This window comes from Agrilus planipennis, unplaced genomic scaffold (genome assembly GCF_000699045.2).
Source record: "Agrilus planipennis isolate EAB-ADULT unplaced genomic scaffold, Apla_2.0 scaffold48, whole genome shotgun sequence".
Taxonomy (NCBI): Eukaryota; Metazoa; Arthropoda; class Insecta; order Coleoptera; family Buprestidae; genus Agrilus; species Agrilus planipennis.
Genome location: NW_020438937.1, coordinates 1,591,573 through 1,616,208, shown reverse-complemented (window position 1 = coordinate 1,616,208; position 24,636 = coordinate 1,591,573). Strand labels below are relative to the sequence as shown.

Sequence of the window (24,636 nt, the reverse complement as noted above, 5' to 3'; positions counted from 1 at the left end):
TGCTACTATGAGCGGTGTTTGTTGGTGGTCCAGTGCGCAGTAAAGCAGTGCGCATACAATTTGAAACTTGAGCAAAAAGTTCATAGTTCATAGGGGTTTGTATTCTGTCGACACCGTTAGAAGTGGATCGTGATTTCGATCTCATTAGATAGAAATTCCAACAGAATACGAATCAATTCCGCGTGGACAACATTTTTACCAATTACTACAAACAGAGGGTAGTAAACGCCATCTGCAGTAATTTGCTACATTTCTGTGGGATTGAAAACATTCAGGTATAATCAATGTATGAAAGTTAACACTCCAACCGTCCTACTGGAGTCTTGCTATATATTTAGTCATCATCATAAGGTCGTCAGTCCTAAGACGGGTTGGACACGCACCTCCACTCTTTCTCCAAAACTAGCACAACCCCATTCCTTAACTATTTGCGAACAGTTATCTAATCTAGGTCTACCTCTACCCCTCCTAACTCCCGTTTCTGCGTCTAATATGTCTCTGACTAGACCTTCATGCCTGAGAAGGTGTCCTACCAACCTATCCCGCCTATTTCTTATTGACTTCCATAGACCTGTGTTGTCCTATTCTTTCTAATACCTCTTTATTTCTAACCCTCTCTATCCACGGTATCCTCATCATTCGCCTGTAACACCACATTTCGAACACTTCTAACCTTTTCTTTTCCGCCGCGCCGACTGTCCATGTTTCGCACCCGTACAACGCCGTGCTCCAAACATACACCTCTTTTCACAACCTTTTTCGAATTTATAAATTAACCGTTCGAGAGCATAGATATGACTTCTTTTTATTGAAGACGACACGACCCTGCGCCATCCTCTACTTTATATCCCTACTTATCTGACTTCCTAGATAGATACCTAAAATCAGCCACTTCTTCTAATTTTTCGTCTCCTATCTTTATATTCGCTCTTTCCGTACTTTTTCTTCCCTTGCATACCAGTATGTAATGAAATTTTTTTTATTTACTTTTACATAATACGAATTCGATCCACGAGAATAATAATGTGAAATCTAGCATTAGGATTCTTAAAAATTTCTTGAGAAAATAAACCTGATTTGCATCTGCCTTCTCAAATGTGCAAATATTCCCTATACGTAAGTTAACCCTTAGTTCAGTGCGCTGTAATGGAATCTTTCAAGTTAATCGTTCAAATGTAGGGGTCTATGTAAAACGAGAACATTCTCTTTAGCAAACGCCAAGTTTCAGTTCGTCTTTGAAATAGTGTCTCTCTTCTATTCGTCTAGTTAAACTTCTCGGAAAGTTTACCGAGTCAAATCTTCTTTCAGTTAACCCTTTAACTAAGGTTGCAAACGATGTTTAAAATCCACTTTTACGTCTTAGTTCTCATGTTCCGCCGTATAATTATAAAGATACAAGACAAGCAGTGAGATCCGAGAAGCGTTCGTCGCGCGTGTAATTTCAGCGCGTCAATCTTATTATTTTTCAGTGACGCCAATTTGCCATTTTTTTTCGCCTTTCCGGGAGATCAACAAGCCATAAAGAACGACGGCCTTGCAGACTTTGCTTAACGTCGTAATTGGAAAGCGGCAATTGACAGGATTATAATAACATGATTTTAGCGATTTTTATCCAATAAATTTTATGACAGTTCATGCAAACGCACGAAAGGTGTTAATTGGCCTTATCAAGGACGAAATCGTCCCATTGCTAATGTTTATTGTTTCCGAAGACTTGAAAATGTATTGTACGCTAGCTTAACCACATTTAAAAGGAAATTTGTCGTAAGGGCTTTTATTTGTCTCCTGATGCAGTTGCCATTTTCTGAAAAAAACAATTGAAGGTAAATTTCTTTAGTGAAGGCGGGTTGATGCCAAAGAACTCCGCCCACATTTTTTGGATTACGATATAACCAATTAACTATTATTAAATTTTTTATACAACTGTAAGTGTTTCTTGTCCTGAAATATGAGATCGGGTATATTAATTGAAATCATTTTTCCCGATTTTTCATTTACCCACTACAAACTACCTCAAATTAATGAGGGAAAAATTGTTGCTTTGGCTTTACGCACCAATGTTCTGACCGCTAAACTACGAGAGGCGGAGGTGTGACAACAGCAACAATTTTTCCCTCATTAATTTGAGGTAGTTTGTAGTGGGTAAATAAAAAACCGGAAAAAATGTTTTCAAATTAATATTGCATATAAATCCACTATTAAGTAACTAACAATGTCATAGGATTTCATATATTTAATGATCGGGGATTATTAATAACTTTATAATCTAACGTATTATTAATTACTTAACAAAACTTATTGGTTCGTTCCTTATTAAGATTAGATTACACATTTCATGAAAAACTAGTAAATCAACAAGTTTTAAATTCAAATATTCTTCCTGAAACCGCTGCACCACCCTCATTGATATTTTTACAATTACATTATTGCAACAAAAATTAAGGCACTTAACGGATTATTAATTATTTGTTCAAGCAGTTGTTTTTTAATTCATTTAAAGATGAGAGCAGCAGTTAGCAAATATTCGCCGCATTTTTTTCAATCTATTCAGTTTGTCACAAACTAATCTATACAACATTCAGTGTCTATTATTGTACAAATCGTTGTAGCGTATCTTAGTTAGATAGTTACACAATTGCCGATATATCAATTTAGACACTTGGTTGTCGAAAAAAGAAGGAAAATCAATCTGCTGCCTCCATATACGATGGGCATATATATGTGTTTATTTAAACGAACGACTCACTGCTAGATATGCTCAATACTATCGTATTGAAACATCTTTTTTATGGCCGCGTTTGGCAATTCAAATGCAAATGTTACATGTCAATTAGCGTGTGTTTAAAAGTGAATCCGCCGGACCAGAAAGCTGTTTACATTCAAAATACAACAATGAGATGCGCCATAAAATATTGGCCGAATGGACTGTGAAAGCACAAGGTTTTTTTAACCGATCAATCGCTTTTTTCGTACATAATTTGATTGCTTTTTATTCAAATTACAGCTTTTACGTTTTTACGTCGCGTGTATTTTCAAAGAGGGCCGTTAAATTTCCCAAATGTGAAATTGGTACGATTTTTGTACTAAATGAGCCAATACAAGATGACTTACCATCAGGGATTTCGAAAAAATTAAACACCGCACGCATATATACATTTTATACATAGAAATCTAAAGGTCCATTAAGTAGCAAACTATATTGCAGTTGTCAGATAAAGTTAAGTAGCCCGAATCTTAATTTTATTAGTATAAAGCATTACCTCTTGATGGTCGTAATCGGAGATCGAAATTATGATCTGACTATTACTACGAAAAACCTACAAATCTAAGAGCCCTTAGAATATTACTGATATACTTGAGCGTCATTGCAGAAATTATTAATCATTAAAAAATCAGAAATGAACTCGATATGCCTGTTACAGTTTGAGTCTGTTCAAATTGATTAGAGAGAACAAAATCCAAAGATAAAGCTTGACCAAAACACGCCAGGATTCTTGGCTGAAGAAGAAGTAGGTACTACAGAAAATAGACTGCTTGTTTATGTGTATTTGTAAATGTTTGGATCTAGGGTTCTCTGATGTGCTAGGGTGAATTCCGGGACCATACATCAAAACCAACTGTTATGTATCCTATAATAATTATTCTGTACACCCGAAATAAAAATGTTCAGTCTCTTAGAGTCTCTGAAAGCGAGACTTGAGTCTCGTCTTTCATCGAGTCTCTCTGGTGTCTCTGAGAGAGACTATCGAGAGACTGTCAAAAAAACTGCTTGGCGTCTCTGAACAAGGGACTCGAGTCACTCATAGAGAGATCCTCATTTCGTATCCAGTTTCTGAACGAGAGACTTGAGTCGCTCATAGAGAGATCCTCATTTCGTATCCAGTCTCTGAACGAGAGACTCGAACCTCTGAACGAGAGTCTCGAATCTCTCAATAAGTGTTTCGATAGACATGGTTAAAATTTTCTAAGTTCAACTTATTTCAGAGATCCCAGTCTTTCTACGAGAGACTCGAGTCTCTCAATTTTTTAGTTTTATTCATTCAGTCTCTCTGTGAGAGACTTGAATCTCTGAATTAACAATTTTATCGTTCGAGTCTCTNATCAGTATCGAAACAGTATCAACAAGCAACAATCAATTCATATTCAATCATAGAGCCTACTTTTATACTTTTACATCTAATTTTATTTATTTAGTTTATTTTAATTCTACGTGTAAGTTAAGTGTTGACTATTAAATATTTAAAACAACAATCGTTATCATTTACATAAAATAGTTTGCTCGCAATTAATTTGGCGTGTAAAGTGAGAATACCAGAAAGAACTCTTTCAATTAAAATTTATTTTCTCACAACAAACAATAAGCTTAGAATTTTTTTGTCGAAAGATATATGAAGTCAGTTTCCATTCAATAATTCGTTCGTATTCATTAGTGCTATCGGATCTACACTGTACGTCATGGTAACCCCAACCGTTCCATTACACTGGTAATAACATCCGGTATGTTTCTTCGTCAAAAGGGAAAAAAGTGAGAGCGTGTGCGGTCACGACGAGGAGGCGGTTTTAAAAATCTGCATGTAAATTAAAACATAAAGCACCGTCGGCGTCGCACGGCATTCAACTTTTAATGACTGGACAGCGTCGCGTCGGCCGTTGACGTCGTTGTTACTTACTCGCGTGTCACACCTTCGACGCCAGGTGGCGCGTCCATTTAAATAGATCGTTATTCATTCATGGACGACATTAATTGCTAGTGAAGTCTAATGAACGACGAGTACGGGGATGATTCGGTAAATAACGGGATGGGGTCCTGCATAATCCTGTGCTAAATGAGTGTAACATTCAAGGGTAGTTTGTCATTATACGTATGTAGCCCGTAATATTTTAAATAAACTTGTTTAGATATATCACAAAAGGATCTAAAAGTAATTTTTTTATTGTAACAGATTTTGCTTTGAATAATTGTAGGACCCCTAGAATCTCAGATACAATTTAGGTGTTCTAATGGGTCACATTTAAAAAGTTAAACATCTCATTATTAATTTGTGAAGTTTAATTAAATGTAGAACGTTTAAGTGACATTTTTAAATTGATAGAAAGCCTAGAAATAATCCCTTCGTGTTATTTATTAATTGACAAAAGATGCATTATATCAACAAGTTTGAAGTTAAATAATATTCGGCTAAAACTTTTGTAGTGAAAAGTTTCACTTTAAGATTTGCCTGGAAAGCTTATGGCTCCTCGACGTTTTATTCTTGAAATCTTCAAGATCTGCCGTTTTCTGGCTTTGAAATATTCTTGTTACTTTTTGATAATACCCTAAAAGATGTACGCATATGCATAATACTTTTCTATATATCAGTTTACGTGAAATTACAGTCTGTTATAGCCTACGGGTATGAATCACGTAGGGGAAGCCCCCAGGAAATTAATGCAGGCATGGTGTCTGATTTTGTGACAAATTAATTACTGTTTTCTATTTGAATAGGGAGTCACCTGGATTTTACTACACGCGAATTAGCTATGATACTTCATTTACTTTCTCTAGCGATTTACCCCTTCCAATGTCTTGGATGCCTGCTAGCAAAATCGTAGGTAGGGAGAAAAAAGCTCATTATACTCTCGACTCTTGTTCATTAAACATACTTTTTCATACAGTACCTGCCAAAAGTTTTGTTCAATCATGAATAGTAGTGCAAGTCGAAAACAAGCGTTAAAGCCTTTAATATGTCTTCAAATGTAAATAAACATCTCGTTAATATTTTCAGTAGGAAATGGTACCAAGAACAGCACATTTGAGCAATACAATTGTAGTGGATAAAATGGTCAAATTTTCCGTGCAGTACTGTACGAATTATACGCTCCTCACCGGTTAAGAGTTTGGCCGAGAGGTGTCTCCTTCCTTTTCTGACCTAGTGCTGTTCTTTTCTACTTTGCGCCGGTCAAACTGAAGGTCACATCGCTACGGAAAGTAAACGAAGTGTAACTACTTAACTATCCCTTCATTAAACTCACAAAATTATGTTAATAGAATATTATAGATAATCTAAAATTTCAAAAACTAAACAAACAACCAAAATGACCTTCTCAGTTAGAGGCATTGTAGAATTTTCTAAAATTCATGGGCTCATTTATAATGTGACAAAATTAAAAGCTTCGGTTATAATAAAAGGGCATATTCAAAAACTTTGTTGCTCCTTTTGTTTTAATTAATAATTTTATTACTCTTCCAAGTTTACTTAGACTTCAGTTCTTATCCCACCTCTTGAACGGTCCCCTTCCCTAATCTTCAAACGTATTCGACGCACAGATTTTTTTATTTGGTTACCAAATATTTCCAGGCGATTTAGACATTGGCAAACACGCACGTTTGCCGTGGTGTCGGCCCTTCGAAAACTATCAGGTTGCGCGAAAGTACATAAACGTATTATTCAGACTGGCACGAGGGAGGGTGCGTTACATTTTCTTGCGGTACGTGCTTTGAAAACTGCATTAATATCGAGGCATTATTTGCAGAAGTGTTCAAGATAACGTTTCTGTTTACTTTGGTGACTAACGTGAGAATAACGGTTTACGGGAGCCTTCGGGGCTGCTTGCTGTGCACATGTGCTTCCAGCCAGATTAAAGCCGAGTTAAGCCGCCTTCAGATTGTTATAACTCAATTAATGCAAATTACCCAACGTTCTACATTTATAGAAGAGCATTTATACGAAATTGTCTACGAACCAATATAGGTATTCATACTATTAAAGGCCTGTATTTTATGGATTGGCTCGATATGGAGAATATTGCAATCTTTTAACGTATTGGGCGTGTTAAATATGATTAAATCATTAAGATACGTAATGGTTACAATAACGTAAGCATCAATATCATCATCATCATCGTCATCAAGAAGGTCGTCAGTCCTAAGACTCGTTGGACACGCACCTCCACTCTCCTATCCTGAGCTAATCTTCGCATGCCTCTAAAACTAGAGCGTTCCACATCTCCAACTATTTCTCAATAGTAATCTAATCTAGGTCTACCTCTACCCCTCTTAACTCCTGTTTCTGCTTCTAAAATGTCTGTAACTAACCCTTTATACCTGAGAAGGTCCTGTCAACGTATCTCGCGTATTTTGAGACAAATTTCGTAAGTAATCACTAAGATATGGTTAAATTTCGTTACTATTGCTAGGGCATTATTCAAGTAGACAATGATGACAAAAGCTTTTGTGTCATGACGTACAAAACCAAAATCCGAAGAAACATCTATAATTTTTAGTTGACTGAAAGTGAAAAACGGATATAGCAAAAATATTTCAAGGACCTAATATCTCCCGTATAATAATTCAACGAACGATCAAGAAATATGAGGAGGTAATACCGTCTTGTTTGGACCTACCAAAAAGCGGAAGACCTCTGGTGTTGACTGATTTAAGAGTAGCTAGACTGAAAGAAAGTGCAAAAGAAAAATGTGGTGTGTCTATACGAAGACTAGTAAGACGCCATGGAGCTTTTCATATAACCGAGTTATCGTTCGTAAAAGATAGTGATGATCCTACATCAATGTTGTTCCGTACAATGGGAATATTTTGGTGTGATACTCCATTTATCCAGCAGGTGCATCACAGTCATATGTAGGACATTTGAAAGGAGAAACAGTTATTGTAAATTGTTACAGATTATATACGATCATCATAATAGTGACGATATAATGCTCTGGCCTGATCAAGCTTCTTGTCTCTATGCCAGGGAAACAAAAGAATGGTAGCAGACTAAAAATGCTATTTATATACAGAGAAGATAACCCACCTAATATTCCCCAAGCACCACCTGTCGAAGAATTTTGGACCTTTTTAAGCAGAAAAGTTTATGGTAATGGATGTGAAATCGAAAAAAAGAGCAGCTGAGAAAGAGAATCTACCGAAAGATTCGGAAAATCGGCGTTCCTACAATCCAACAATCCAATCCTTTATGAGACACTTAATACGAATGATTCGGAGACAATGGGCCGCTAACTGCACTATAATGTATTCTTAATGTTAAATATTGATGTTAAGCGTTAATCACTCACATAGTTCAAGTAAAACTGACAATTTGGACAAATTGTGGTATTTTAAATTTTGTATCTCTGTTACCTACATACGTTATATAAGTAGATCGACGGTACTATCCATCTAAATTTGAACAAGTTAGTCTAGGTTTTTGAAAAGTTACAGTTTTCTGTACAATTATTTATTACTCCGTTTCAATTTTAATTAATCTAAATTTTGTATTTTTAAGCTTTAGCTCACAAATTGTTTGTACTTTCAGATGTCCAAAAGACAGCATCTTTAATCACGTTATCCTTCTTTGCACACTGGTAAGTGAAGTTTAAATTCTTTTAAAATTATGTTTCTTTTGGTCATGTTTAATATTCCACAGACGTTTATTTTCGAACTCTTGTTCAAACTTTATTCGTTTGAAAAGGTAAAAGTAATATCACATATTTCTCCATGACGATTCCGAACGAATCAAAAAGAAAAATATCGTGCATATTGTGTATTTCTTGAGGTTTCTGAATAAACAGAATATACGAACAATAATATTATAGCAGGATATTTATTAGTCAACATCAAAAATATACGCATATAAAATAAAAAAACCAAGGATTTTGACAAAAATAAACGAAATAAGAGTAATGAACTGATAGATTATCCAATTAACCAACCCTTAAATCTTAGAATTGACGGAATCATACAACGTTATAATAATATATGCGATTATTAATTTCCCATCAATAAAAGTTTTACTTCGTTTTGTAGATTTTAGTCACAGTGTAATCTGCCTTAAAATGAAATTTAACAACTCATTGTTTTTGATGTCTTTTTTTGTAATGTTAGCTTTTGTTACCTCGTTACTTTTCGAGTTCTGTGGCACATTTTAGTTAACAACTTAACTTTCTGCGTACGTTACAATGAAACTTTATTTAATGTGTTAGTTATAAGCTCGTGGAAAATCTGAGTAATTTTCAAGGAATATCCAACAGTTCAGAGTAACATTGATCTTTCTAATATAACATTTTAACTCGTAGGTACTGTTTAATCTAAATATGACTTTGTCATTATCTTGTCATATTTTATTATCAACTTGTTAAAAAAAAGAGTCCATTTGTAAAATAAAGCAAAAGTACCCTCTTTATTCTTTAGTTCATGAAAACCTAGATTTCATCTCAAGACTCCAGAGCCACGTGAATCATTTTCGGGCAATACTAATTATTAGTGATTATCCATTTCTAATAGTGTATAAGTACAGTTGTTATATCATCCACGGATCCATAAGTAGTCTACATTACTCCTGACAACCTCCTATTCATGTCTATGAAGTCCCATCAAAATCGGATTTAACTATTTTAAAAAAAAGACTGACAAAGTTTATAGAAATAGTCCGTTTGTCACTTAAATACCATGCAAATAAACATATCAGCTTAAAAAAGGCATTTATTTCAATATTAAAAGGAGGCATTTCAATTTTTTCCGATTTCATACGAATAGCGTGGCTAGAAAATTGATATCTAATGTTCAGGGAATGTTGAAGGAAAAGTCTAGAAGACTTTTTGATCACACCGTGTAAATCGAAATGGACAAAGCCGATAATAGGAAATCCGTTTTGATGAAAGGCTTAAAAATAAAAGAAAGTCGCACACCCAAGTGCTTTTAGCTGCTGGTATTACTATTGTTTGTAAAAACAATTCGAATGGAGAGAGCATCTCAGTTTTACGCCAGATGAGTTAACGTATATATGTGTACAAAGAAAACCATTTGGCGCGAAAGTAGACAACTGACGACTACGTCGAATTTCTCGAGGATATTTTCCGTAAGGACGGAACATTTCGTGAAAATGATGTTGAGAAGCCTCTCGATTCCTTCCTTTTTAAGATCATCAAAGGAACATAAGCGCGCGGTTTCGGAACCAGCCATAAGACTCACGACGAGCCGTTGCAAATAGAACAAACGCCACTTACACGATGCTTTGTCGGCAATTTGTACAGAAAGAGAGATGAAAGCTGACAGTTTACAGGCTTTTGCTTTCTAATGTTAATTTGCTATGGTGTTAAGTATACTGGCAATTTTACTTACAAAGTGGCTTTATTTTGCAGAGGGAACGGCTTATTAAAACGACGAAGATGAACAGGAAATAAGACTTGTTGCTTTATTTATACGAACAATCCAAAATATATTCTTACCTATTTTTAGGCTATAATTAAAAATGGTAATTTTTACGGTGACATAAACACATAAAGTAAGTTGACGCCCTACTTACTCTTAGCGATGAATAAAATTGGTCTTGCTCTTGTGAAAATGTAAAAAAATTATTTATGAGTTGAATTAGTTGAAGCAACTTTAATATATTCATTTCTTGGAACAAAACATTTTTCGTATTTGAAATGTTCAGTTTGCTTTACTAGACATTAACGGGAATCTACAAGAATGTCTTCGGAGTACCTAAGTGTTTTTTTTTTTTCGTATGTTTGGATAACACATGGTTGAAATATAGAGACAAACAATTTTTTTTGATATGTTCACCCCTATTAAGTACCCTGTACTATTTTCTTCGCTAAAAGGTCAATTTATGCGTTGGACGAAGGTTAAGTTTTAATAACTCTCATAACTATCCACACTACTTTCTTTAAACGTTAAATGACAGATCATTTAAGCATTTAAAACAATTATTGTGTCGGCAAATAGAATTTTTTGATTTAAAAATATGAATGAACCTTCTTCCAAGAAACTGAGAAACACAGTTGTACAAAAAGCCTTCTTGGTAAAGGTCTAGATGATGGCCCCCCACCCCCGTGGGGTGGGTTGGATCGAAAGAGGAGGTCTCCCTCACCACTGTACCATAAAAAGTTCGTGGCGGTCTCACCCCCATAAAAAGCTATGGGGCTTAGATGATGGCCCCCCACCCCCTTCGGGTAGAGGGAATCCAAAGTGGGTGGTCACCTGAATAAAACCCCATAAAAAATTTGCGGCGGTCTCACCCCCATAAAAAATTATGGGGGTTGAAAGTTGATTATTTTGACAATTTTCATACACTATAATTCAAATAAAATTCAATAAAAAAATTATTTTCAAGCGGGTGGAGGTGGGGGATCGAAAGAGGGTGGTCACTTGAACAAAACCCGATAACCTAACCTAACCTACCCTATTGATAAAGATATTTAAATAATGTTTTATGTAACTTTCTCAATATTTTTATGTATTTTTCATTAGTTTTACCTTTGAATATTGTTTAAGAATGACTATATAAATATTTACATACCTAGAAATGTATAAAAATTGGCACATTTATTAACTTTGAACCCCTATAACTTTTTATGGAGGTGAGACCGCCACGAACTTTTTATGGTACAGTGGTGGGGGAGACCTCCTCTTTCGATCCCCCCACCCCCACGCCCTTCGGGGTGGGGGCCATCGTCTAGACCTTTACCGCCTTCTTTTCTGTAATCTACAGCATCTTTACATTTTCACTTTTTAATACTTCCATTCTTTTTTCTATGCAAGAAATTAATGGACACTGCGATTAAATCATCACGTTATAATCTAATCCTAACGATCTCTTTCCTCGTCTTCTTTATTTAATGTTTTGTAAGAACCATTCAAGATGTAGGTAGTCGAGATAATGCAGAGACATGAATATGATGAATGGCTTGATTTAGCTATGAGATTTGTATGTACAGGTGTCTGTATGTTGAAGAACAAGTTGGTATTGTCATGTCTATCCGCAAGACCGCACTTGATGCCTTTGCTAAACCAACATTGTCACAGAGGCTACTTATTACTTACAAGCGGATGACTCATGTTGATATGCTGCAGACGTTGAAGCTTCTATATAGGTAAATGTGTATGCAAATGTTATTTATCGTTACTGCATTTATACAATGGCAATGGGATGATGGAAGATTCGCTTACAATTACGAAGGAGTGTCTCTCCTCAGGTCTTTTACCATTATCTGATATTGAAAATCAATAAGTATATTCATACTTGTAAATAACATGTTATTGTGAATTCTGTTAGCTATGAAAAGCTTAATTTAGGAGTTACCTACATACAGGGTGTAACAGAAATAAGTGCCGACCTTACAGGAGGTGACAGAGCAGCATAAAATATGAAAATTAACTAAATGTTTGTATGTCCGAAAGTTCACTGTTTTCGAGAAAAACATAGTCGAAAGTAGAGGTAAATCTAATTCCGGCCCTGATAAAGAAATACGGTCCGCAACGCTGAACTCAATTAGCTGGTGATTACCAGCTACAGTGTAGTATTTTTTTTGCTAATGTATTATTTAGTATTTAGATTTTATTAACTGTAAGTGTAATTCAGGGTGCCTATTTTAACAGCCAATTTCATTGCGTCACTGGGTCTTCAAAAAGTGTAAAATATCGTAGCTATGGAAATCCAGAAAGCCTTTCCCTGGTGAGCTAAAGGACTTTAATATCAACCTAGTAGAAGTATTTTCTTATTCTTAAAAGCGACTTTAGCTTATGTTATTGGTTGTTTCATGTCTTTACTATTTCTTCCATTCTGAGTTATCTGACAGACAGCCCAGATATCGAAAAACGACGATTTTTTCTAATTTTCCGTCTCCAATTTTAATATTTGGCTCTAAATAATTCCTACAAGCAAATGCACGAAGAACCATAGTTATATGTATAAACATATTTTAAAATCCATTAGGCGCGATAATTTATGTTCGTATTTGTTTTGACGGGCGTTTTTGGCTTGAAGATTTTTGATCGATCGGCCATACGCTTATTTACCCACGGAATCGATCGTGATTAACAGACTATTAATGATCCTCTTAGCTGCCAAATAGAGATGTTAAATATTTCCACTGGTGCTCATTATAGATTTGTGCCAAATCAGATTCAACGTGAGGAAAATGAAACGAAGGAATGTTGCTTTAAGAATTTCGTTATACATAGATACTAAAAAGTATCTAGATTTATATATACTTAAAATTTGGAAGTAGTATTTACATCTTATACCAAATTAAAGAGATTTTGAATGTTGTAGAAATCTTTTTTACCCTTTTGGTATATCAATTTACGTCTGTATATCAAGCGTTTGATTTTGTACGATCTGTAGAATGTTCTGCCATTAGACTTGTTTATCACGCCCCATAGTATTATCGATCATTAATCCATTGCCTACCCTTTAGAGACGTTGCCAGTGCGACATAAACCACTGTTTGTGTCCACGACCTAATCTGTTAGTAATCGTGTAAATCTGTTAACGACGTCCCTAATCCATATTTATTGGTCAGCTCGCCAATCCATTTGTAAATCAAAAAGAAACGAACGATAATCGTCCCAAAATCTTAAGACTAGATCTAAATGGTTTTGAGACATGCACGAGACTGGATATTTGAGGGGTCTTTTTGAAAGGGTGTTGCCAATATGAATGTTAGACAAACGGTAATTATCCTTAATGATGGAAAGGTACAGGAATTAAGTTACTAGAGGGATTTTCGGCATAATACAATTAAAAATAAAATAAAATAAAAAGAATATACAGATAGGAGACGAGAATTAGAAGAAGTGACTGATTTTACTTATCTAGGAAGTCCGATAAGTGAGGACGGATGGAGAAGTAGGGATATAAAGCAGATGATAGCGCAGGATCGAGTCGCCTTCAATAAAAATAAGTCACTTCTATGCCCGGGAACGGTTAATTTAGAAATTCGAAAAAGGTTGTTAAAGGTGTATGTTTGAAGCAAGGCGTTGTACGGGTGAGAAACATAGAAGGTGGGCGCGGCAGGAAAGGAACCGTTTGAAATGTAGCTTTACCGGCGAATTATGAGGATACCGTGGATAGAGAAGGTTAGAAATGAAGAGGCATTAGAAAGAATAGGAGAATAGAGGACTCTATGGAAGTCAATAAGAAATTGGCGAGATAGGTTGGTTCGACACCTTCTCAGGCATGAAGATCAAGTCAGAAACATATTAGAAGCAGAAATTGGAGTTAGGAAGAGTAGAGGTAGACCTAGATTAGATTACCGTTCACAAATGGTTAAGGATGTGGGATGTTCTAGTTTTAGGGAAATGAGAAGATTAGCTCAGGATAGGAAAGAGTGGAAGTGCGTTGCCAACCAGTCTGTCTATTGACAACCTTATGATGATGGCAATTAAAAAGTCAAAATGCTTGTATAATATTATATAATTCATTATTTACCGAAAACTTTATGTATAAACCGTTGTTCGACTCCTTTTGAAGTAATATAAATAAATTAATCTTAGAATCGACAAAAAATCGTTACTAAGAACTGATATATGTACGTGTTCTTCTTATTCAAAAAAATTAAGACGTAACTACAATGGGTTCCTAATGAAACCATAAATTTCTGATGAATATCTCATTCAGTAACAACTTCAATTATTTTTCCCCTTTTCCACATTCAAAAAGTTGTCTCTTTAGCCCCAATGCAATCTATTTTTGGTATAAATCGTACATTTCTGCATAAATATGAAATGTTATGGCCATGACCCGATCGATCATGTCATCGTGAACAAATTCAGAAACAAATCCAAATCAGTTTAGATTAGATCAAAGTGTTAAGTTAAAGTGCAGTAGTATGTTGTACACCTCTAATAGATTCGTAGACAACCGGATGCTGTATCCAAGCAGCTGGTGCATGTAACGTTGTAAGAATGACATGCAGTACGGCCCAAAGTACCGAAATGCTTGTTTGTTAAAGTTCATTAGGCAGGATAATTTATTTTGATATCAGTTTGACAGCCGCACGGCGTTTGAAGATTCACGAGAGATAGTCCCCCGTGTCTTTCCGAGCTGTCCTACGAATTCTTCCTAACGCTAGTTTTATTATTTTTTTACTCGTTTTCATCGCACTCCTTTCACTAATAACCGAACGTACAGCTTCGAGAACAACAAAAACATTAAACAGAACGTTTATACTCCGAAGCTCCTCTGTCACATGATGGATGTGATGCCTTACGCACGCTGAGTTCTGAACGTTGAATGAATATTTCGTCAAGCAACGGGTCTATACAAAAACTGTGTGCTGTTAGTAAAAAAAATTTAGTCGTTGCGTTATTATATGAGGCACGGAAAACTGATTTTTGTAAATTACTAAATCTGAAATTAATTCAAAGGTCAATGTACAATAACTAAAGAAAAGCTTTAATTGGTTCACTATCCGAAGAGCTCATTTCCAAGAATTCAAAGTTTTTCCACAAAATACGCGTGAAACCTAAAAAAAATGAATGAGTACGGCAATACTCACTTCCTTCGTGTAGTCTTATCCTACCGTTACCTCATGATCCTAGACACCAATTAATTAAATAAAAGCATTAATTTCAGTTATACTAGGATCATAAGTTTACGGTAGGAAAAGTCAACACGAACGATAGGAAAAGTTAACACGGACGGTAGGAAAAGTCAACACGGACGGTAGGAAAAGTCAACATGAACGGTAGGAAAGGTCAACACGAATTAAGTGAAACTGTCATAAGTCATATACTAGCCTTGAGCTCGCACGTGCTCAAATACATCTCATTGTGAAAACATACGTGCATTGAAAAAATCGACATGCTCTTAAATATCTGAAGAAAATTCAGTTTAATTTGATCGAGAAAGCAGCGCCGCGTGACATGTTGGTCGATAAAGTACCTGTTACGCGCGTCAAGAAATCCGTCTATTGCCTCTAAAGCCCGGATTTACTTTCGTCGTTATTAGATTTCTGACTGCGAAAACGAAGTAATGAAGTAAGGACATATTTCGTGGCACGCGAACCTGAATATAAATCAGAACTACGACGAATCTTTTGTAAGGGATACCAGTCGACGCAGCGGAAGGTTTTGGCTTCGATGTAAGTACATAAAGGGGAGAGGCACAAGACGGCAGATTGTAGCCGCAGAAGGAAGCCTTTTTCAGGGGATTAGACGTGTAGGATCGAAGAAACGTGAGTGTTTTCTATCACACACCTGTGGTGATATTAACTTCCGAAACGGTTTTGTTATTTGATGCCGGAAACATTTGATTTAGGCAGATTGAATGTGTCCATTTTTCTAGTGGGCTTAGATAATAGTTTTTTTTTTCGAATTGCAAGTAGCTTGAAGCAGTTAGACATCTCAAGGTGTTAATCATTCCCCCAAATCCTCCAAAAAAAGAAGAATATTTTGGCCTTTCCGTCCCCTAAATTAAACTTAAATTAAATTAAGTTAAATTTAAAAAGCTAAGTTGTTTTTAAATAAAGGAATTACCTACTCCTTAAATAGAATCAAAAAATTAAAAATCGTTATTGTCTTCACATTTCTACATCGTTAATTACTGGTAATTTATCTTGTTCATTCATACATCGGCTTCACTCAAAATTGAGTTTTATTACTGATTATTTGTTTCGATTTTTTAAGAAGGGTTTCAAAAACCAAAAATTAAATTAAATGTTTTATGGATAACACTAATAAATCTAACAAGGACTAAAAAATCGGTCAATTAGTTACAGCAGGGGTAATACATCGAAAACTTCTCTTTCTAAGTCTCTTTACGTAATACTTCTTCAATGAGGAACAGACCCATTTGAAAACGTACCAAACTTCTACCAAATTACGGGTAGTACTTGATATTATTAAAGGTATAATTTAGATATAATTTAAGACTGAATAAGTCACCATTTCATTTATATTTGTTCCCTATTTCATATACTTAGAATGGATACTTAAAATTTTTCACAAAGTTTTTCTCGAGCGCTTAAACTAATTGGTCGCTTCCTTGTTGTAGGTGCTCTTTTGAATGTATTTTGATGTGTTTGTGTTTCCCATTTCATGTACCTACCTTTTCACTGTAAAGATATTACTACCTCTGTTTAACGTTTCAAATTAAAGATCAAAATCAAGTTAATATTTACGGTATTTGTGATATTAAATAAGAAAAATTATATAGGAAAGCAAAATCAAGATAGTTCAACTGGTAGAAGAAATGTGTTTGGACTCTACGATAGGTCAAACGTTATTACTGTTATCATCAACTTATGTTCTTTGATTAATTACATTGATGGTAATAATAGGTAGTTTTAAAGCCGTGGCGTATTTCATTGCTTCACTTGTTTAGTGAAAAAGTTAATACGAAGGAACGAAAGCATTCGATCGAAATCGCATTATGGGTACTCGTAATTACACACCTCCTGCGCATCACTTTTCAGTACATAAAATGATACAAACTGGCAAAGTAATTCCAAGTCTTTGATCCGTAATGACCCCTTTTAACTACATCTACTCCTAATTGCAACGTACCACTAAAATCGTGATGTGTGCGGAGGAGACATTTAACCTCTGAAACGGTAATACCATTGCAATTGTAGCCACTTCCTTCTCATACACACAAACAAACGATCATTACTTACTCACCGTTTGTAACAAGAGATCGGTACATGGGTAGAAAGGGTACCTCTCTACTTCTGTACCAGTAAGAACCAACCAACTGCTTCCACAAAACGGATATGTATATATGGCGATAAGGGATCAAATTTCTCAGCCTGTTAATATTATGTTTTGCAGGAAACCCTACGTGAGAGTGAGGAAACGCCTGTTAATTTAGATATGGCTTAGAATATAATAGATAGACACCACACAAAGGTACTTTCTTCATACCACGGCCAAGACGATGAACAAACGTGGCTAATATGCGAAGCACCAGAAGTTCAGGTGGATAAGTTACCTCATTATAACAGGATTAATAAGTAGTTGAAGAACTAATAATTGATACGCGATACGACTTAAAGGACTGAGACGGTAGCCTCATCCGATTACCGGAGGCAACGTTCGACCGTCTTGGGGGTTACCAACCCCTCTGTTACATACAATCTAATCCTCTAGAAAAGGGCTTCTTTAACACTCCTGCGTAACCACCGGTTTCATTTTTATAAATATGGTTTTATTTTTATAGATATAGAAAAAACTCATGGTTTTAAATAGGATTGCTAATTATTTTAGAGTCCTCGATGGAAATGATTTGAATATTTATGAATTTTGAAGGTTGAATATGCGCACTTTAGATAAGAAATTGAATCCTTCATTTTAGAATGCCTTTTTAAATCACTTGCTAGCGTAACTACACAGATTGTTGCGAATTCATTAAAAGTATATGATACAAATACAAAATTTGATGATCTAATGCGTTAAGTAATGATAAAAGAAATAGTATAGTAGCAGTATTTCATTCTAATGTATATTGAAGGCAAATTTTTCCCACTTTTTTGATTTTTCAGGTTCCCCTAATTCTGTAATAAATTTTCGTTAGTCATCCCCATCCCCTATTTTTTAAGCTTAGCTCGAGATACGTAAATGACCCAGATTGTCGACATAAATTTCAATTACTGTTCTCGATCAGTAGCACGTGAAGAAACCTGTTATCTGCGTTCGAAAACTTTGTAATGGTTTTTGGAGGATGATGCATTGCTCTGTTCGCGAGACATACCACCACCGTTCGTTCCCGTAGTTGTGAGACGCACGAGGTTGCAAGGATCGGGACGTCATTTACGATTATATTAAAATTTCGGTACGGAACTTCAACGACCTCGTATTAAATTTAATTAATTCGTGAATTTGGAGCCTTCTTTCTCGCCTCGCATGCAGATGTGCATCTTGCGATGTAATTTTCAACCATTATGAGCTATTCGCTGGGAAATGGATATCATTTTCCCCGGATAAAATTGATGACCTCGCGACCATTTGACGATAATAGTTCTACGTAGGTACTGGATAAAGAATGAATTAAATAGACAGTAGGCATGACAAAATACTGCAATGTTCGTGGGTTTAACAAAATTAACTTGTAAGACTGATAACAACAAAAACTATTTATTTACACTAATTATTAAAGAACTTGAAAACACTATTAAATTATTACTAAAGTTAGGCTATGAATTCTTCTATTTATTTACACTACTGTTGATATACCACTATTCACTGCGCTGTTTATTCGACTTCTATCACTGTCAATTTATTTCTGAATTCATTTCTGCAACGATCAATTTATTTCTTCTCCTTATCTCTGCGATCATCTCTTCCTTTAAATACTCTTTTGTTTACTTTCTGGAACCTTCTGGAAACATCTGAATAGTTTATTTTTCCTTTGAACTGTTTAACTGCTTTCCCAGAACGCAGGTACGACACACACATTTACAAATACGGCGCACATGAAGAAAGGCGCCCGCGGCTTGTCGGCGAATCGATAAGCCGTTCACGCACACGTGTGCCCGATCACACACAAACACACTCGTGTTCGCTACAATACTCTAAAGTAAATCGTAAATAAATAATTTAAGAAAAGGGTAGAAGCGTTTGAAATGTGATGTTGTAGACGAATGATGAGGATACCGTGGGTAGAGAAGGTTAGAAATGAAGAGGTATTAGAAAGAATAGGAGAACTGTGGACTCTATAGAATTCAATAAGAAATTGGTTGGCAGGACACGGTCTCAGGCATAAAGAGCTAGTTAGAGACATATTAGAATAGTTACAAAAAGATGTGGGATGTTAGTGCTTTTCTTTGATAGTTTGACAACTAATACCTAATAAAAACCAGTGTAGAGTATTTCATATCGACTAAAATTAAAGGCATGAAATTTTATAATATTCAACTGACAAAGCAAAATCAATCATAGTAATGTATTTTTTTCGATCAAAGGATCGGGCGTTGCCTCAACTGCGGTACAAACCATTATTCCAGGAATGCATCCAATCAACTTTGTCGATATTGGCTCACAAACTTACAAATGTACATGCCCCGGGTGTGTGTCATTTACTGCAGCAATTCCATTTAAATTTTAGAGAATGCAATTAGTCTGTATGCTTTGGAGTTGTCGTCGTTGCAATTGCATAATATTAACGAACAACTTCCGCTTTTGTTACCGTTCAACGGTCTCGTAAATAACCGAACAGTAGGAATCGACGATCAACGGCCAGGGCAAACGACGATTCTAATATAAACGTTACCGCGATCAAGGGCGAGGGGAGGGCTCGTATAAATTTCGAAGTTAATAGAATAGTAGGATGTTTAATATGCAGTAGTGTAAACCGGATCACCAAAACCACAATAACTAGGCATTACTTAGCTAGCAGTCCGCTGTACACTCGATTAGAATCGAATTGGCCGCAAGCACCAATTGTTACTATACAAGAAGGAAGTTCTGACGGGAGAGAGAGACAGTAAGTTAATCAGATTGCAATTTTGCAAAATACTCAGTTAAGAATAATATAGAACAAGGCAAAAATAGAGCAGCAGAATCTGTCCAGGACAAACAAAGAAATTTAACAGTTAACAGATTGGTACTTAGAACATTAAATGCTAGGAGATTGCAAAGTGAGTTAGGACATCATTATTTAAACACTTTTTGTAACATTGTGGGAGATAGAGGATAAATAGGCTACAAACTGAGAACTAATCTTCAGAACACCGGCAACTAAGACTAGCATTAGCACAGATACGTTCTCTGTTCTTAGACGAAGAACTTACTAACCCATGATGATTGCTAGCTCCGGAATTAGGAAATGTACTTATCAGTAGGCATTATATTTTTGTATTAATAATTGTATGTATTAATTAGTAATTAGTAACTATCGAACTAATGAATAATTTTCCTACCAATTAATGCATAATTCCAACTTATACCTTCACCTAACTTTAAAAACGTAATAAATGGAAAATCGAATTTCTGACTCATGTGTTTAGGTACTTAGCATTTAAATAGATAAAGGTAGGCAGCTGATCAAGGAAGAAAACAAGTTTCCTTTAAAAGGGAGTCGGATACAAGGAGATAGACAGGCAGACGAAGACGAAGGTGGTATTTTCACTGGCGAGCTATTGTGAACGGTTCTTGGTATAAATTCAACACACGGGACCTTATTATGCTAAGCTCTGGAGTGAAAATTTATATACCTGCGCGTGAAGCAGAGATAGGTTACGTGAACTTGGAGGACAAAGAAAACGTGATGCGGAATATGAAGTTAGGAATTGCAGATTTGGCAAGAAATCTATAACATGGCTGGCCGCGTCGATGTAGCAGCTGTGGTCGGGATCTCCTTTTCGAAACGTCGAATATTTCACTCGCTAATGACGCTGCAACGACGCAAGTGACAGCTACAGAAGCCGACGAACGCGTCACTAAAAAATGCGATACCGGTTTCCCAGGAAGATTCTTCGAACTTTCAAATGTTTTAGTTTGTACCTACATTCATCAAACTGCACGAAAATGGGTCATCTACAAATTGGATTTTTTTAGAAGAAGAGGGGCAGAGGTAGACTTGGGTTAAGTTAATATTCGCAAATAGTTATAGATGTAAGTTAATGATAATGATGATGGACAGCATTCACAAATCATGACATAATACCAAAGGTTATCAAACTTTTGTGATACTGACAAGAAGTATAGGGAAGTGGCTTCGTTTTCAATTAATCGCTAGGGTTTTTTAATTAAAAGAAATGTAAATAAATCAAAAATTTTAGTTATAAAATTAACTTTGTTTAAATGATTTGACTTCACACCAAAAGAGTAAGGGAACCTTTAAATGTAAGAATTTAAAAAAAAAAAAACGAAAAAGGGGGGTCATATAAAGACAGTTGCTTAAAACAATTAAAATATTTCTTAGACTACAAATAATTAGTTTCTGATTAATAATAAGAGCAAGAAATTCGCATCACAGCCTACAAAGTAAAGGTAAATCAGAATCTGATGGGCCATGACATTGGGCTGACAAAACCGTACGTTAAAAGTAATGACCGGCACTGTTTACCTACAGTTTTTTTGAAGCTGGTTGTACCGTAAGGCACATGTACGTAGTTAACAATTGAGTGAAAGTTTCGAAAATTTACAATAAGGATACAATATAACACATTATGCGACCCATAAGAATTTGAAATACCTCTACCACTCTATTTTCGTGCAGCTGATTCAGCATGAGAGTTTAGACTTGCATCATTATTTTTTAGTAGGTGTGTATAATGAAAATCGTGATAACCATTCAAAGCAGTGAAATGTAAAATGATAATAAAAAATTTACATGTCACTATATTAATTGCATAAAAGTCAGGGAGTGTATATAAACTACTTAACGTATTCTTAAAGTAACAATGAAACTTCCTGGAAGGGTTGAAAGGTTGTCACCATTCGCGACACGTTAAAACTCGGCTCGAAACTGGCACCCGGACCGACAATCTACAAGACGTCGTAAAGCACTAGGTAATATTCGCAATTTATTCCAGCAAAAAGAGCCCCGTTCTTCGCTTCTTTGTCTTAGTCTTTGCTCTATTGTTACTTCACTTTGTTACGACGGACAACCAAACCAGCAATCGCCGGCGCCAGTGCTGTAGTAGTCGTAGGTTTGTATATACATATATACTTATAACAGTAGAAAAGCAAGCAGCGGTACATAGTATTCCTGACGCTACATATTTTCTTGGAAATTATCCCGTCGTACTCAGCTCCGTGCAGGTTACACCTAAATTATTCAAGTAGTTGCATGTTACAATTTACATTTAGCGTTTCCTTGGGATTCGCAGAACTTACGCGATACGGCTGCATTATAGTGGTAGCAGTAGCAGAACACATACACCGTACCAAATCTCCGTATAATGCGATATTTATGCTCGGTGGTGTTTATTATGGATGCATCTCCTCTACGTCCGACAAATTATCGTGAGGAACTGCTTATTTCCTTGAATTGCGTTGTGCGAGTTATTGTTGCCCGTCCCGGAGATAATTCTCCGTGTAAACAACACACAAATGTTCCTAACGGTAATGATTGAGCACACCCAGGGTAACAACGTGTATTCTCATTCTTTTACATTTAAACAAGACGTAAGTGTCAATGTGAAGTTTCTAGTTTCATGCATTTTTTTGTTCTTATTAGGTTAAAGTTACACAAAAGTGTAAATGAGTTAAATGTTTACTGAGTAAGGCCTAGCGCGCACTGCGATTTTTTAGTCGCGGTCGCAGGAAGTGAAAACGATGCGCGCACTTGAGACCAAATAATCGCAGCTTTTAGTCAGTTGCAACATGAACACCATAAAAACAACGTGTATTGTGGCATTGTTATTGCGAATAAAAGCTAACAATGCTAAAAGAAAACAGAATAAACAATATTGGTTCTATATATTAGTAAAAGGACAATTTTCTTTTTTCAACTTCGGATATAATTTTTTTTCCGCATCCAAAACGCTATGTGACCGTTCTTCTTCCTTTGCAACAGAGGACTAGTAATCTGACATGTTTGATAACCACAATGTATTCATTAACTATGAATAGAACAACGAACAACGCAGGTTCATTGCTGTCCATACGATTCATTCTATAGGGTTGTTCGGAAAGTCATTTGGTGAATATCGGCTTTGGAAATGGTTTGAGCCGGTTCATCTTTTTTGCTCCATGACCTCTTGCGTTTGACGTTGTTGTATACAACCCATTTTTCGTCCCCAGTCATGATGCGCTTCAAAAACGGATCATTTTCGTGACGTTTGAGAAGCGAATCGCAGACGTCAATGCGGCGACACAGATTTCTCTCTGTGAGAACATGGGGAACCCATACATCGAGCTTGGAGGAGAATCCCAGGCCTTTCAAGTGGTCATAAACTGTTGAATTTGATAAATTTAACCTCAATCCGATGTCACGTGTTGTTATTCGCCGGTTCACATCAACTAATGCCTTTATCGCGTCTTTATCAGCTTCAACCGGCCTTCCCGAACGTGGTGCATCTTCGACATCAAAATTGCCGGATCGAAATTTAGCGAACCAGGTCTGGCATTGACGTACTGTCAACACACCTTCTCCATACATACACTCAGAAAAATGCTGTAGGAAGAATTACTACAACGTTGTAGAGGTCGTTTTGTAGAAAATGCGACTCAAGTTTGTAGTAAGGTTAACTAACGGTAAACTTAAATTTGACTATAAAATTGTAGTGGTAAATTGTAGGAGAAATATCGACAGGGGCTCAGGCAAATTTCTTACAATTTGAATGAAATATTTACGACAACAACTTTGTGAATTTCATTATAAATTGTAGAAAGGTTAAACAAATTTTGTAGAAAATATAAGGAAAAAATTAGTAATTTTTATCAAATATTTATTGCGTTTCAGTTTTTTGTTCTGACTCAATGCAAACATATCTAGCTACGCGTTAGTGTTAATTAAGTGGCTTCTACTGATCTGTTCGTTCTTGTTAAGTACGGTAAGTTTATTAATTGCAGTAAAATTAATAATTGAACCTTTCAATTGCACCTAGCGAGGCGAGACATTTGACAAAGGAAAAATTACAAAAAAAGTTATCAATTTTACAGGATAATAGAAACATATCCGTCTTTTTAACGTTCATCTGAAATCTATTTTTTTAACAGCCTGCTGCTCATTATTATGGATGCTTTTACAAGAGGAAAATTGTCTGAGTGGGGTTTTCAAGATTTAGCTGATGAATGAATTCGATAGAAGTCATTTACTTGAAACAGAATGGGTAGAAGTATTTATTATTTATTTTCAGAAAAGGACGTCTACTTTGTAATAAGCTTTCAAGTTTTTGTTCCTTGTTATAAATTAAGTTATTATGTTTTATGCTTTTTTTAATACATGATTTAAATAACTAATTGTTTTATTTGTACACTTTTCT

At 35.6% G+C, this 24,636-nt stretch overlaps 1 protein-coding gene and 1 long non-coding RNA gene across 2 annotated transcripts in view; one reads left to right on the top strand and one right to left on the bottom strand.

Annotated features, from left to right (window-relative positions):
• The window catches only part of LOC108732543 (netrin receptor unc-5-like), a 232,577-nt gene that overhangs the window by 34,243 nt on the left and 173,698 nt on the right, over positions 1–24,636 (bottom strand). The window lies entirely within an intron of this gene.
• LOC108732545 overlaps positions 1–24,636 on the top strand; it is a 92,579-nt gene that overhangs the window by 21,754 nt on the left and 46,189 nt on the right. Inside the window, exon 2 of the long non-coding RNA XR_001937101.2 lies at positions 8,295–8,343. This is a non-coding gene — a long non-coding RNA (uncharacterized LOC108732545). The remainder of the gene's footprint in view (positions 1–8,294; positions 8,344–24,636) is intronic.